The sequence below is a fragment of the Pseudophryne corroboree genome, chromosome 4 (genome assembly GCF_028390025.1).
Source record: "Pseudophryne corroboree isolate aPseCor3 chromosome 4, aPseCor3.hap2, whole genome shotgun sequence".
In the NCBI taxonomy this organism is placed as follows: domain Eukaryota; kingdom Metazoa; phylum Chordata; class Amphibia; order Anura; family Myobatrachidae; genus Pseudophryne; species Pseudophryne corroboree.
Window position 1 is genome coordinate 542,257,491 of NC_086447.1, and position 11,562 is coordinate 542,269,052.

An 11,562-nucleotide genomic window follows, 5' to 3' on the forward strand; every position below is an offset into this window, starting at 1 on the left:
ATCTCATACATCAACAAACATAGGACCCCAGCAGTTTTGATATCATTAGATGCTGAAAGGGCCTTTGACCACCTGTCCTGGCGTTTAAGTACCAAACATTGAGATTATATGGTCTATGCGGTGGCTTTATGTCTGCATTGCATGCTATGTATCATAACCCTGCAGCAATAGTCTCCACTAATGGGCTCTCATCTCCCTCATTCAGCTTGGGAAATGGCACAAGACAGGGTTGCCCCCTTTCCCCCCCTGTTATATGCCCTTAGTACTGAACCCTTCGCGGTTCATATTAGGCAGAATCCTGATATTAAAAGGGATTTCAGTTCAGGGTTCCCAAAACAAAATCTCACTTTTTGTGGACGATGTTATACTTTCTTTAACATCTCCATTGACATCTCTCCCTAATTTACAGAGTTAACTTTCATTATATGGTACTTTATCAGGACATAAGGTGAATAGCTCTAAATTGGAAACATTGGCATTTCTCCTTCCCCACTCCTCGGTACTGCTATTGGAGCAGAAGTTTTATTATGTCTGGAGGCCTAAATCCATTAAGTATCTCGGTATCCAAATCACAAAACAGTATGACCAGTTGTTTAAAGCCAATTATATCCCTCTCCTGCACAATATTAAAAAGGATATAGCTAAATGGACACCCATGTGCATTTCCTGGATGTGTAAAATAAACTCAATCAAAATGACTATTCTTCCAAGATTGCTCTCTCTATTTCAAACAATTCCAATAGTTGTACCCTCCTCATATCTTTGCACCATACAATATGTGTGCGGCCAATTTATCTTATCTGGTCTAATAAAACACCCAGACACAGTAGAAAATGTCTCACTAAATGCTCAGTTAATGGTGGTTTAGGCCTGCCTATATTTGAACGGCTCTTCCAAGCTACACAACTGAGCCACATAGTGGCTTGGCATACTAAAGAGGGGTGCAAGAAGTGCAATTTGATTAATCATCATCAGGTTAGCTCTCTCCCATGGTTACCTCCACCTATGAGACCGGCCTCGGTAAGTGCAACTCCCTGCGTTCACTCCGTTCTAAAAACTTGGGATAGACTGAATAGTCTGAATAGGAATCTCCAGTTAGCACCCTACCCTTCTCCTTTAACAACTCTTTGGTGCAACCCCGACTTCCCTTTGGGCTGTATGGCCCCCTATATGCACCCATGGGTCACAGTGGGTATTACCAGGCTCATACACATTTTGGGGGGAATTTGCCCCACAAAATTTTTCAGTGCTATGTGAGAAATATGGCATACAGCGCGCTAGACACTTTTACTATATACAGATTACCAGTTTTGTGTGTTCATTAAGCAAGCCTGGCACACTCAGACCTCCTTTTGAATGGTTGTGTTTTTATTAGAGATGAGCGGGTTCGGTTCCTCGAGATACGAACCCTCCGAACTTCACCTGTTTACACAGTTCCGAGGCTGCCTCGGATCTTCCCGCCTTGCTCGGTTAACCCGAGTGCGCCCAAACGTCATCATCCCGCTGTCGTATTCTCACGAGATTCGTATTCTATATAAGAAGTCGCACGTCGCCGCCATTTTCACTCATGCTTTGGAGATGATAGCGAGAGGACGTGGCTGCGTTCTCTCAGTTTCTGTGTTCACTGTTCAGTGTGCTGCAAATATCTGTGCTCAGTGTGCTGCAAATATCTACGTTCTCTGCCTGAAAACGCTCCATATCTGTGCTGCATTGTAGGAGGACAGTGCAGAATTTTGCTGACCACCAGTATATATATATATATATATATATATATATATATATCTAGCAGTACGGTACAGTAGTCCATTGCTCTACCTCTGTGTCGTCAAGTATACTATGTATATCTGTGCTGCATTGTAGTTGTGCACAGTATATAGTAGGAGGACAGTGCAGAATTTTGCTGACCCCCAGTATATATATATATATATATATATATATATATACAAACAGAAAGTTCAGCACTCACCATAGCAAGCTCACTTATCCTCACAACATCAATAAATAAATGATGGGGGTTTAGTTAGTGAATTGGCCAATGCACGGAAGCCTGCATACTGCTCGCCAAGGTACCCCACCTTCATGCAGGTCCTACACTATCACAAAGTCTCAAAAATTAAAACCTGTCAACTGTATCACACATAATATACTTCACACATGCCCACTAGGTTTAATGTGTATCTGCCATGCAACTTATGGCTTTTAAAGGTACACTAGTCACCTGACACTGGCTGATAAATTACTAAGGAGCAGCTGACACAGGTTTAGAACAAGTGAGATTACACAGGGGTGCATCAAAAGGCCTGTGACCACGGTTAATAAGAGTTAACCAAAGATTAACCCCGTAATATACAAACAAATCTAGAAAACCACAGCACTCGCCACCCCAGAAGCGGGCTGCAATATCTGCACTCACCACTCATAGGGTGGGGTGCATGCAGCCCATGGCCACCAACCCAAATATATACAAACAGAAAGTTCAGCACTCACCATAGCAAGCTCACTTATCCTCACAACATCAATAAATAAATGATGGGGGTTTAGTTAGTGAATTGGCCAATGCACGGAAGCCTGCATACCGCTCGCCAAGGTACCCCACCTTCATGCAGGTCCTACACTATCACAAAGTCTCAAAAATTAAAACCTGTCAACTGTATCACACATAATATACTTCACACATGCCCACTAGGTTTAATGTGTATCTGCCATGCAACTTATGGCTTTTAAAGGTACACTAGTCACCTGACACTGGCTGATAAATTACTAAGGAGCAGCTGACACAGGTTTAGAACAAGTGAGATTACACAGGGGTGCATCAAAAGGCCTGTGACCACGGTTAATAAGAGTCAACCAAAGATTAACCCCGTAATATACAAACAAATCTAGAAAACCACAGCACTCGCCACCCCAGAAGCGGGGTGCAGTGTCTGCACTCATCACTCATAGGGTGGGGTGCATGCAGCCCATGGCCACCTACCCAAATACATACAAATAGAGAATTCAGCACTCACCATAGCAAGCTCACTTGTCCTCACAACATCAATAAATAAATGATGGGGGTTTAGTTAGTGAATTGGCCAATGCACGGAAGCCTGCATACCGCAGATACACATTAAACCTAGTGGGCATGTGTGAAGTATATTATGTGTGATACAGTTGACAGGTTTTAATTTTTGAGACTTTGTGATAGTGTAGGACCTGCATGAAGGTGGGGTACCTTGGCGAGCGGTATGCAGGCTTCCGTGCATTGGCCAATTCACTAACTAAACCCCCATCATTTATTTATTGATGTTGTGAGGATAAGTGAGCTTGCTATGGTGAGTGCTGAACTTTCTGTTTGTATATATTTGGGTTGGTGGCCATGGGCTGCATGCACCCCACCCTATGAGTGGTGAGTGCAGATATTGCAGCCCGCTTCTGGGGTGGCGAGTGCTGTGGTTTTCTAGATTTGTTTGTATATTACGGGGTTAATCTTTGGTTAACTCTTATTAACCGTGGTCACAGGCCTTTTGATGCACCCCTGTGTAATCTCACTTGTTCTAAACCTGTGTCAGCTGCTCCTTAGTAATTTATCAGCCAGTGTCAGGTGACTAGTGTACCTTTAAAAGCCATAAGTTGCATGGCAGATACACATTAAACCTAGTGGGCATGTGTGAAGTATATTATGTGTGATACAGTTGACAGGTTTTAATTTTTGAGACTTTGTGATAGTGTAGGACCTGCATGAAGGTGGGGTACCTTGGCGAGCGGTATGCAGGCTTCCGTGCATTGGCCAATTCACTAACTAAACCCCCATCATTTATTTATTGATGTTGTGAGGATAAGTGAGCTTGCTATGGTGAGTGCTGAACTTTCTGTTTGTATATATTTGGGTTGGTGGCCATGGGCTGCATGCACCCCACCCTATGAGTGGTGAGTGCAGATATTGCAGCCCGCTTCTGGGGTGGCGAGTGCTGTGGTTTTCTAGATTTGTTTGTATATTACGGGGTTAATCTTTGGTTAACTCTTATTAACCGTGGTCACAGGCCTTTTGATGCACCCCTGTGTAATCTCACTTGTTCTAAACCTGTGTCAGCTGCTCCTTAGTAATTTATCAGCCAGTGTCAGGTGACTAGTGTACCTTTAAAAGCCATAAGTTGCATGGCAGATACACATTAAACCTAGTGGGCATGTGTGAAGTATATTATGTGTGATACAGTTGACAGGTTTTAATTTTTGAGACTTTGTGATAGTGTAGGACCTGCATGAAGGTGGGGTACCTTGGCGAGCGGTATGCAGGCTTCCGTGCATTGGCCAATTCACTAACTAAACCCCCATCATTTATTTATTGATGTTGTGAGGATAAGTGAGCTTGCTATGGTGAGTGCTGAACTTTCTGTTTGTATATATTTGGGTTGGTGGCCATGGGCTGCATGCACCCCACCCTATGAGTGGTGAGTGCAGATATTGCAGCCCGCTTCTGGGGTGGCGAGTGCTGTGGTTTTCTAGATTTGTTTGTATATTACGGGGTTAATCTTTGGTTAACTCTTATTAACCGTGGTCACAGGCCTTTTGATGCACCCCTGTGTAATCTCACTTGTTCTAAACCTGTGTCAGCTGCTCCTTAGTAATTTATCAGCCAGTGTCAGGTGACTAGTGTACCTTTAAAAGCCATAAGTTGCATGGCAGATACACATTAAACCTAGTGGGCATGTGTGAAGTATATTATGTGTGATACAGTTGACAGGTTTTAATTTTTGAGACTTTGTGATAGTGTAGGACCTGCATGAAGGTGGGGTACCTTGGCGAGCGGTATGCAGGCTTCCGTGCATTGGCCAATTCACTAACTAAACCCCCATCATTTATTTATTGATGTTGTGAGGATAAGTGAGCTTGCTATGGTGAGTACTGAACTTTCTGTTTGTATATATTTGGGTTGGTGGCCATGGGCTGCATGCACCCCACCCTATGAGTGGTGAGTGCAGATATTGCAGCCCGCTTCTGGGGTGGCGAGTGCTGTGGTTTTCTAGATTTGTTTGTATATTACGGGGTTAATCTTTGGTTAACTCTTATTAACCGTGGTCACAGGCCTTTTGATGCACCCCTGTGTAATCTCACTTGTTCTAAACCTGTGTCAGCTGCTCCTTAGTAATTTATCAGCCAGTGTCAGGTGACTAGTGTACCTTTAAAAGCCATAAGTTGCATGGCAGATACACATTAAACCTAGTGGGCATGTGTGAAGTATATTATGTGTGATACAGTTGACAGGTTTTAATTTTTGAGACTTTGTGATAGTGTAGGACCTGCATGAAGGTGGGGTACCTTGGCGAGCGGTATGCAGGCTTCCGTGCATTGGCCAATTTACTAACTAAACCCCCATCATTTATTTATTGATGTTGTGAGGATAAGTGAGCTTGCTATGGTGAGTGCTGAACTTTCTGTTTGTATATATTTGGGTTGGTGGCCATGGGCTGCATGCACCCCACCCTATGAGTGGTGAGTGCAGATATTGCAGCCCGCTTCTGGGGTGGCGAGTGCTGTGGTTTTCTAGATTTGTTTGTATATATATATATATATATATATATATATATTTAGCAGTACGGTACAGTAGTCCATTACTCTACCTCTGTGTCGTCAAGTATACAATCCATACCTGTGCTGCATTGTAGTTGTGCGCAGTATATAGTAGGACAGTGCAGAATTTTGCTGACCACCAGTATATATATAGCAGTACGGTACAGTAGTCCATTGCTATACCTCTGTGTCGTTAAGTATACAATCCATACCTGTGCTGCATTGTAGTTGTGCGCAGTATATAGTAGGAGGACAGTGCAGAATTTTGCTGACCACCAGTATATATATATAGCAGTACGGTACAGTAGTCCATTGCTCTACCTCTGTTTCATCAAGTATACAATCCATACCTGTGCTGCATTGTAGTTGTGCGCAGTATATAGTAGGAGGACAGTGCAGAATTTTGCTGACCACCAGTATATATATATATATATATATATATATATATATATAGCAGTATGGTACAGTAGTCCATTGCTCTACCTCTGTGTCATCAAGTATACAATCCATACCTGTGCTGCATTGTAGTTGTGCGCAGTATATAGTAGGAGGACAGTGCAGAATTTTGCTGACCACCAGTATATATATAGCAGTATGGTACAGGAGTCCATTGCTATACCTCTGTGTCTTTAAGTATACAATCCATACCTGTGCTGCATTGTAGTTGTGCGCAGTATATAGTAGGTTGACAGTGCAGAATTTTGCTGACCACCAGTATATATATATAGCAGTACGGTACAGTAGTCCATTGCTCTACCTCTGTTTCATCAAGTATACAATCCATACCTGTGCTGCATTGTAGTTGTGCGCAGTATATAGCAGGAGGACAGTGCAGAATTTTGCTGACCACCAGTATATATATATAGCAGTACGGTACAGTAGTCCATTGCTCTACCTCTGTGTCGTCAAGTATACTATCCATACCTGTGCTGCATTGTAGTTGTGCGCAGTATATAGTAGGAGGACAGTGCAGAATTTTGCTGACCACTAGTATATATATAGCAGTACGGTACAGTAGTCCATTGCTCTACCTCTGTGTCGTCAAGTATACAATCCATACCTGTGCTGCATTGAAGTTGTGCGCAGTATATAGAAGGACAGTGCAGAAATTTGCTGACCACCAGTATATATATATATATATATATATATATATATATATATATATACATATATATATATATATATATATATACACACATATATATATATATATATAGATATATATAGCAGTACGGTACAGTAGTCCGTTGCACTACCTCTGTGTCATCAAGTATACTATCAGTACCTGTGCTGCATTGTAGTTGTGCGCAGTATATAGTAGGAGGACAGTGCAGAATTTTGCTGACCACCAGTATATATATAGCAGTATGGTACAGTAGTCCATTGCTCTACCTCTGTGTCATCAAGTATACTATCCATACCTATGCTGCATTGAAGTTGTGCGCAGTATATAGTAGGAGGACAGTGCAGAATTTTGCTGACCACCAGTATATATATAGCAGTACGGTACAGTAGTCCATTGCTCTACCTCTGTGTCATCAAGTATACAATCCATACCTGTGCTGCATTATAGTTGTGCGCAGTATATAGTAGGAGGACAGTGCAGAATTTTGCTGACCACCAGTATATATATATATATATATATATATAGCAGTACGGTACAGTAGTCCATTGCTCTATCTCTGTGTCATCAAGTATTCTATCCATACCTGTGCTGCATTGTAGTTGTGCGCAGTATATAGTAGGAGGACAGTGCAGAACTTTGCTGACAACCAGTATATATATAGCAGTACGGTACAGTAGTCCATTGCTCTACCTCTGTGTCGTCAAGTATACAATCCATACCTGTGCTGCATTGTAGTTGTGCGCAGTATATAGTAGGAGGACAGTGCAGAATTATGCTGACCACCAGTATATGTATATATATATATATATATATATATATATATATAGTAGTACGGTACAGTAGGCCATTGCTATTGATATATTACTGGCATATAATTCCACACATTAAAAAATGGAGAACAAAAATGTGGAGGGTAAAATAGGGAAAGATCAAGATCTACTTCCACCTCGTGCTGAAGCTGCTGCCACTAGTCATGGCCGAGACAATGAAATGCCATCAACGTCGTCTGCCAAGGCCGATGCCCAATGTCATAGTAGAGAGCATGTAAAATCCAAAAAACAAAAGTTCAGTAAAATCAAAATTAAAAGCGTCTAATGAGAAGCGTAAACTTGCCAATATGCCATTTACGACACGGAGTGGCAAGGAATGGCTGAGGCCCTGACCTATGTTCATGGCTAGTGGTTCGGCTTCACATGAGGATGGAAGCACTCATCCTCTCGCAAGAAAAATGAAAAGACTTAAGCTGGCAAAAGCACAGCAAAGAACTGTGCATTCTTCTAAATCACAAATCCCCAAGGAGAGTCCAATTGTGTCGGCTGCGATGCCTGACCTTCCCAACACTGGACGGGAAGAGGTGGCGTCTTCCACCATTTGCATGCCCCCTGCAAGTGCTGGAAGGAGCACCCGCAGTCCAGTTCCTGATAGTCAAATTGAAGATGTCACTGTTGAAGTACACCAGGATGAGGATATGGGTGTTGCTGGCGCTGAGGAGGGGAAATTGACAAGGAGGATTCTGATGGTGAGGTGGTTTGTTTAAGTCAGGCACCCGGGGAGACACATGTTGTCCATGGGATGAATATGGCCATTGACATGCCTGGTCAAATTACAAAAAAAATCACCTCTTCGGTGTGGAATTATTTTAACAGAAATGCGGACAACAGGTGTCAGGCCGTGTATTGCCTTTGTCAAGCTGTAATAAGTAGGGGTAAGGATGTTAACCACCTAGGAACATCCTCCCTTATACGTCACCTGGAGCGCATTCATCAGAAGTCATTGACAAGTTCAAAAACTTTGGGTGACAGCGGAAGCAGTCCACTGACAACTAAATCCCTTCCTCTTGTAACCAAGCTCCTGCAAATCACACCACCAACTCCCTCAGTGTCAATTTCCTCCTTAGACAGGAAAGCCAATAGTCCTGCAGGCCATGTCACTGGCAAGTCTGACAAGTCCTCTCCTGCCTGGGATTCCTCCGATGCATCCTTGAGTGTAACGCCTACTGCTGCTGGCGCAGCTGTTGTTGCTGCTGGGAGTCGATCGTCATCCCAGAGGGGAAGTCGGAAGACCACATGTGCTACTTCCAGTAAGCAATTGACTGTCCAACAGTCCTTTGCGAGGAAGATGAAATATCACAGCAGTCATCCTGCTGCAAAGCGGATAACTCAGGTCTTGGCAGCTTCGGTGGTGTTAAACGTGTGTCCGGTATCCACCGTTAATTCACAGGGAACTAGAGAATTGCTTGAGGTACTGTGTTCTCGGTACCTAATACCATCTAGGTTCCATTTCTCTAGGCAAGCGATACCGAGAATGTACACAGACCTCAGAAAAAAAATCACCAGTGTCTTAAAAAATGCAGTTGTACCCAATGTCCACTTAACCACGGACATGTGGACAAGTGGAGCAGGGCAGACTCAGGACTATATGACTGTGACAGCCCACTGGGTAGATGTATTGCCTCCCGCAGCAAGAACAGAGGCGGCGGCACCAGTAGCAGCATCTCGCAAACGCCAACTCGTTCCTAGGCAGGCTACGCTTTGTATCACCACTTTCCATAAGAGGCACACAGCTGACAACCTCTTACAGAAACTGAGAAACATCATCACAGAATGGCTTACCCCAATTGGACTCTCCTGGGGATTTGTGACATCGGACAACGCCACCAATATTGTGCGTGCATTACATGTGGGCAAATTCCAGCACGTCCCATGTTTTGCACATACATTGAATTCGGTGGTGCAGAATTTTAAAAAAAATGACAGGGGCGTGCAAGAGATGCTGTCGGTGGCCCGAAGTATTGCGGGCCACTTTCGGCATTCAGCCACTGCGTGCCGAAGACTGGAGCACCAGCAAACACTCCTGAACCTGCCCCGCCATCATCTGAAGCAAGAGGTGGTAACGAGGTGGAATTCAACCCTCTATATGCTTCAAAGGATGGAGGAGCAGCAAAAGGCCATTCAAGCCTATACAGCTACCTACGATATAGGCAAAGGAGGGGGAATGCACCTGACTCAAGCGCAGTGGAGAATGATTTCAACGTTGTGCAAGGTTCTGCAGCAAGGTTCTGCAACCCTTTGAACTTGCCACACGTTAAGTCAGTTCAGACACTGCCAGCCTGAGTCAGGTCATTCCCCTCATCAGGCTTTTGCAGAAGAAGCTGGAAAGATTGAAGGAGGAGCTAAAACGAAGCGATTCCGCTAGGCATGTGGGACTTGTGGATGGAGCCCTTAATTCGCTTAACCAGGATTCACGGGTGGTCAATCTGTTGACATCAGAGCACTACATTTTGGCCACCGTGCTCGTTCCTAGGTTTAAAGACTACATTGTATCTCTCTTTCCGGCAGACACAAGTCTGCAGAGGTGCAAAGACCTGCTGGTGAGACACTTGTCAACTCAAGCGGAACGTGACCCGTCAACAGCTCCTCCTTCACATTCTCCCGCAACTGGGGCTGCAAGGAAAAGGCTAAGAATTCCAAGCCCACCCGCTGGCGGTGATGCAGGGCAGTCTGGAGCGAGTGCTGACATCTGGTCCGGACTGAAGGACCTGCCAACGATTACGGACATGTCGTCTACTGTCACTGCATATGATTCTGTCACCATTGAAAGAATATGGAGGATTATATGAGTGACAGCATCCAAGTAGGCACGTCAGACAGTCCGTACGTATACTGGCAAGAAAAAGAGGCAATTTGGAGGCCCTTGCACAAACTGGCTATATTTTACCTAAGTTGCCCCCCCCCATTCCCCCCAGTGTGTACTCCGAAAGAGTGTTTAGTGCAGCCGCTCACCTTGTCAGCAATCGGCGTACGAGGTTAGTTCCAGAAAATGTGGAGATGATGTTCATCAAAATGAATTATAATCAATTCCTCCATGGAGACATTCACCAGCAGCAATTGCCTCCAGAAAGTACACAGGGACCTGAGATGGTGGATTCCAGTGGGGACGAATTAATAATCTGTGAGGAGGGGGATGTAGACAGTGAAAGGGGTGAGGAATCGGACGATGAGGAGGAGGTGGACATCTTGCCTCTGTAGAGCCAGTTTGTGCAAGGAGAGATTGATTACTTCTTTTTTGGTGGGGGCCCAAACCAACCAGTCATTTCAGCAATAGTTGTGTGGCAGACCCGATCGCTGAAATGATGGGTTTGTTAAAGTGTGAATGTCCTGTTTATACAACATAAGGGTGGGTGGGAGGGCTCAAGGACAATTCCATCTTGCACCTCTTTTTTCTTTAATTTATCTTTGCATCATATGATGTTTGGGGCCAATTTTTTTAAGTGCCATCCTGTCTGACACTGCAGTGCCACTCCTAGATGGGCCAGGTGTTTGTGCCGCCCACTTGGGTCACTTAGCTTAGTAATCCAGTGACCTCTGTGCAAATTTTAGGACTAAAAATAATATTGTGAGGTGTGAGGTGTTCAGAATAGACTGGAAATGAGTGGAAATTATGGTTATTGAGGTTAATAATACTATGGGATCAAAATGACCCCCAAATTCTATGCTTTAAGCTGTTTTTGAGGGGTTTTTGAAAAAAAAACACCCGAATCCAAAACACACCCGAATCCGACAAAAAATTTTCAGGGATGTTTTGCCAAAACGCCTCCGAATCCAAAACACGCCGCGGAACCGAATCCAAAACCAAAACCCGAAAAATTTCCGGTGCACATCTCTAGTTTTTATACCCCTGACCGTAGGGCCTCATATCAATTTTGTACTCTCTCCTGGCCAGCTCCCCCCATCCATCCAAAGAACCATTTGAACTAGCTTGGGATTTTGATTTGGTATGACCACGGAGGAGGAGGATTCAGGGAGTTGGTTGCTAAGACCTCTATAAACTCGAATATTAAGGAAAACGTCTACAGGGTTTACTCTAAATGGTACATGGTTCCTGTA